Genomic DNA, 6,212 nt, shown 5'->3' on the forward strand with positions numbered 1-6,212 from the left:
ACCGCCTCTATTACTTCTTGGAGTAGGGTCCAAGTCTCCTAGATCATGTTCGGTGAGAAAATCACGTTCCCGAAGGTTTCATTCCGTTTGGACTCCGTTTGATATTCCGTTTCTTCGAAACACTGAAATAGGCAAAAAACAACAATTCTGGGTTGGGCCTCCGGTTAATAGGTTAGTCCTGAAAATAATATAAAAGTGGAAAATAAAGCCCAATATAGTCCAAAACAGTAGATAAAGTAGCATGGAGCAATAAAAAATTATAGATACGTTAGAGACATATCAGGCATCCCCAAGCTTAATTCCGGCTCGTCCTCGAGTAGTTAAATGATAAAAAAGAATTTTTGATGTGGAGTGATACTTTTCCATAATTTTAATGTAAATCTTCTTAATTGTGGCATGAATATTCAGATCCGAAAGATTCAAGACAAAAGTTCATATTGACATAAAAAAATAATACTTCAAGCATACTAATCAAAGCAATCATGTCTTCTCAAAATAGCATGGCAAAAGAAAGTTCATCCCTACAAAATCATATAGTTAGGCTATGCTTCATTTTCGTCACACAAAGATGTTCCCAACTTCTATACCCCCGATGACAAGCCAAGCAATTGTTTCATACTTAAATAATCTCAAACTTTTTCAACCTTCACGCAATACATGAGCGTGAGCCATGGATATAGCACTATGGGTGGAATAGAATATGATGATGGGGATTGTGTTGAGAAGACAAAAAAAGGAGAAAGTCTCACATTGACGAGGATAATCAATGGGCTATGGAGATGCCCATTAATTGATGTCAACATGAGGAGTAGGGATTTCCATGCAACGGATGCACTAGAGCTATGAATGCTCAACAAAAGAAAACTAGTGGGTGTGCATCCAACTTGCTTGCTCATGAAGACCTAGGGCATTTGAGGAAGCCCATCGTAGGAATATACAAGCCAAGTTCTATAATGAAAAATTCCCACTAGTATAAAAAGACAACTTATGAGACTCACCACATGAAGAACAAGGTGCTACTTTGAAGCACAATATATGAGACTCACTACATGAAGAACAAGGTGCTACTTTGAAGCACAAGTGTGGAAAAAGAGATAGTAGCATTGCCCTTTTTATTTTCTTTTTTTTGGGCCTTCTTTTTTTCTTTTGGCCTTTTTTGGGCAATGCTCTAATAATGATGGTCATCACACTTCTATTGATTACAACATAAGGATTACAACTTGAAACTTAGAACAAGATATGAATCTATATGAATGCCTCCGGCGGTATACCGGGATGGTGCAATGAATCAAGAGTGACATGTATGAAAAATAATGCATGGTGGCTTTGCCACAAATACGATGTCAACTACATGATCATGCAATGGCAATATGACAAAAGTAATGTATGTCATCATGATGATGATGGAAGTTGCATGGCAATATATCTCGGAATGGCTATGGAAATGCCATGATAGGTAGGTATGGTGGCTGTTTTGAGGAAGATATAAGGAGGTTTATGTGTGATAGAGCGTATCGTATCACGGGGTTTGGATGCACCGGCGAAGTTTGCACCAACTCTCAAGGTGAGAAAGGGCAATGCACGGCACCGAAGAGGCTAGCAAAGGCGGAAAGGTGAGAGTGCGTATAATCCATGGACTCAACATTAGTCAAAAGAACTCATATACTTATTGCAAAAATTTAGAAGTCATAAAAAATCAAGTACTACGCGCATGCTCCTAGGGGGATAGATTGGTAGGAAAAGACCATCGCTCATCCCCGACCGCCACTCATAAGGATGCACAAGCCAGGTACACTTCATGTTTCAAATTTGTTACACAACTTTAACCATACGTGCATGCTACGGGACTTGCAAACTTCAACACAAGCATTTCTCAAATTCACAATTACTCAACTAGCATGACTTTGATATTATCACCTCCATATCTCAAAACAATTATCAAGCATCAAACTTATCTTAGTATTCAATTCACTCAAAATAAAGTTTCACATATCTTGAACACCAAGTATATTAATATTAAGCAAATTACCATGCTATTAACGACTCTCAAAATATTCTAAGTGAAGCATGAGAGATCAATAGTTTCTTTAAAACAAATCCACCACCGTGCTCTAAAAGATCTAAGTGAAGCAGTAGAGCAAAAATTATCACACTCAAAAGATATAAGTGAAGCACTATGAGCAAAACTATCAAGCTCAAAAGATATAAGTGAAGCACATAGAGTATTCTAGCAAATTCCAATTCATGTATGGCTCTCTCAAAAGGTGTGTACAGCAAGGATGATTGTGGTAAACTGACAAGCAAAGACGCAAATGATACAAGACGCTCCAAGCAAAACACATATCATGTGGTGAATAAAAATATAGCTCCAAGTAAATTACCGATGGAAGTGGACGAAAGAGGGGATGCCTTCCGGGGCATCCCCAAGCTTTGACTTTTTGGTGTCCTTGGATTATCTTGGGGGTGCCATGGGCATCCCCAAGCTTAGGCTCTTGCCACTCCTTGTTCCATAATCCATCAAAAGAATTCACCCAAAACTTGAAAACTTCACAACACAAAACTCAATAGAAATCTTGTGAGCTCCGTTAGAGAAATAAAACAAAAGACTACTTCAAGGTACTGTAATTAACTCATTATTTATTTATATTGGTGCTAAACCTACTGTATTCTAACTTCTTTAGGGATTATAAACTATTTTACTAGCCATATATTCATCAAAATAAGCAAACAACACAGGCAAAACAGAATCTGTCAAAAACATAACAGTCTGTAGCAATCTGTAACTAACTCAAACTTCTGGAACTCTAAAAATCCTACCAAAATAGGAAGTCTTGGAAATTTTTTCTATTGAACAACATCAAAAAGAATCAACGCAAAATCACATTTCTGTGATTTAACAAAATTATATTCGTGCGCACAAAGTTTCTGTTTTTCAGCAGAATCAAATCAACTATCATTGTAGGTTATCCTATAGGTTCTACTTGGCACAAACACTAATTAAAAGATAAAACCACATCTAAACATAGGCTAGATGTATTATTTATTCCTAAATAGAAGCAAAAACAAAAAATAAAAAATAAAATTGGGTTGCCTCCCAACAAGCACTATCGTTTAATGCCCCTAGCTAGGCATTGAGATTTTAATGATACTCACATGAAAGACAAGAATTGAAGCACAAAGAGAGCATCATAAAACATGTGACAAACACATATAAGTCTAACATACTTCCTATGCATAGGCATCTTATAAAAAAAACAAATTATTATAGCAAGCAAAAACTAGCATATGCAAGGAAGCGGAAAGGAACAATAGCAATCTCAACATAACGAGAGGTAATTTAGTAACATGAAAATGTCTATAACCGTATTTTCCTCTCTCATAATAATTACATGTACGATCATAAGAAAATTCAACAATATAGCTATCACATAACATATTCTCAACATGATCCACATGCATGCGAAATTGACACTCTTCCAAAATAGTGGGATTATCATTAACTAAAGTCATGATTTGTCCAAGCCCACTTTTATCAAAAATCTCATAAGATTGAATATTCTCCAAATATGTGGGATCTAAAGTTGACACTCTTCCAAACCTACTTTCAACATTATTGCAAACACTATTATCAATCTCATATTCATCACGGGGCTTAAATAAATTTTCAAGATCAAAAGAAGAATCACCCCAATCATGATCATTGCAACAAGTAGTAGATATAGCAAAACTAGCATCCCCAAGCTTAGGGTTTTGCATGTTATTAGCACAATTGACATCAAGAGAATTTATAGAAAAATCATTGAAATCATGCTTTTCATCAAGGGAACTATCAAGCATGGGTGCAATAGTAACGAACTCATTTTTAACATAAGGAACTATAGCAAATTCGTCTTCATAAATATTGGCATCATGGCCACAAGAATAGCAAGCATCATGTTCATCAAGGGATATTTCAACCAAATCATCGGAATCATCATTATCTATAGATTCATTCATATCATTATTTTCTTCCAAAGCAACAGTCATTCTCTCAATAAATTCTTTGACATAGACATTATGAGCATAGTTTTCATAGCAATATTTAAGTATGTCAAAATTTTCAGATTCGTAGAGAGTAATATCATACTTTTCAATCAAAGAAGCAACTTCATAAGCACCCTTAAAAGCAACAAATTCTTCAATTTGTTTGATATCATAGTAACTATAAACACCCTTTGCATAAGAAGATAAGATTTCATTTTCATTAAACTCACATAGGTAGGGAAGGTGTTTTTTAGGGTTCTTAGAGCAATAAGTAAAATCACAAATTTCAAAAAGATTCCAAGCATAACACATCAATCTGTTTATTTGATTCCATAAGAGTCTCCCTTTTTCAGACAAATGGTGACGCACAAAATGAGCATGCTCATCTAAAGATTTCCCATCAACCTGGCTAGTTGGGGTTTCAGCACGAGCGCATAAGGATCGAAGATGATCCAAGTAGAACACTTTAAGTGGATCCATAACAATAGAATTTTAGCAAGCAAATATGCAAGCAAATAGAAGGTACATGGAAACACAAACAAAAGGACATACGGGAAGAAGGCGAAGAAAAGGCGAATAAAATGGCAAGGGTGAAGTGGGGGAGAGGAAAACGAGAGGCAAATAATGTAATGCGAGAGATAGGGATTGTGATGGGTACTTGGTATGGTTGACTTTTGCACAAACTCCCCGGCAACGGCGCTAGAAATTCTTCTTGCTTCCTCTTGAGCATTGTGTTTGATTTCCCCAAAGAGGAGAGGATGATGCAGCAAAGTAGCGTAAGTATTTCCCTTAGTTTTTTAGAACCAAGGTATCAATCCAGTAGGAGACCACGCACGAGTCCCTCGTACCTACACAAAACGATAGCTACTCGCAACCAACGCGATTAGGGGTTGTCAATCCCTTCACGGTCACTTACGAGGGTGAGATCTGATAGAGATGATAAATAATATTTTTGGTATTTTTGATATAGAGATAAAAAGTGAAAAGTAAAAGGCAAAGTAAAAACAAAGCAAATAATAAAGTAATGGAGATTGATATGATGAGAATAGACCCGGGGGCCATAGGTTTCACCAGTGGCTTCTCTCAAGAGCATAAGTATTCTATGGTGGGTGAACAAATTACTATTGAGCAACTGACAAAATTGAGCATAGTTATGAGTATATCTAGGTATGATCATGTATATAGACATCACGTCCGAGACAAGCAGATCGAAATGATTCTGCATCTACTACTATTACTCCACTCGTCGACCGGTATCCAGCATGCATCTAGAGTATTAAGTTAAAAATAGAGTAATGCCTTAAGCAAGATGACATGATCTTGAGGCATAAATTCATGCAATATGATAAACCCCATCTTGTTATCCTCGATGGCAACAATACAATACATGCCTTGTTGCCCCTTCTGTTACTGGGAAAGGACACCGCAAGATTGAACCCAAAGCTAAACACTTCTCCCATTGCAAGACTACCAATCTAGTTGGCCAAACCAAACGGATAATTCGAAGAGACTTGCAAAGATAACTCAATCATACATAAAAGAATTCAGAGAAGATTCAAATATTATTCATAGATAAGCTGGATCATAAACCCACAATTCATCGATCTCAACAAACACACCACAAAAAGAAGATTACATCGAATAGATCTCCACAAGAGAGGGGGAGAACATCGTATTGAGATCCAAAAAGAGAGAAGAAGCCATCTAGCTACTAGCTATGGACCGACGGTCTGAAGTAAACTACTCACACTTCATCGGAGGGGCTATGGTGTTGATGTAGAAGCCCTCCGTGGTAGATGCCCCCTCTGGCGGAGCTCCGGAACAGGCCCCAAGATGGGATCTCGTGGATAAAGAAAGTTGTGGTGGTGTAATTAGGTTTTTGGCTCCGTTTCTGATCTGTCAGGGGTACGTAGGTATATATAGGAGGAAGGAGTACATCGGTGGAGCAACAGGGGGCCCATGAGGTAGGGGGGCGCGCCCTAGGGGGGGGGTGCCCCCACCCTCGTGACCACCTCTGTTACTTCTTGGAGTAGGGTCCAAGTCTCCTGGATCACGTTTGGTGAGAAAATCACGTTCCCGAAGGTTTCATTTCGTTTGGACTCCGTTTGATATTCCATTTCTTCGAAACACTGAAATAGGCAAAAAACAACAATTCTGGGCTGGGCCTCCGGTTAATAGGTTAGTCCCAA

This window comes from Triticum aestivum, chromosome 3B (assembly GCF_018294505.1).
Source record: "Triticum aestivum cultivar Chinese Spring chromosome 3B, IWGSC CS RefSeq v2.1, whole genome shotgun sequence".
Taxonomy (NCBI): domain Eukaryota; kingdom Viridiplantae; phylum Streptophyta; class Magnoliopsida; order Poales; family Poaceae; genus Triticum; species Triticum aestivum.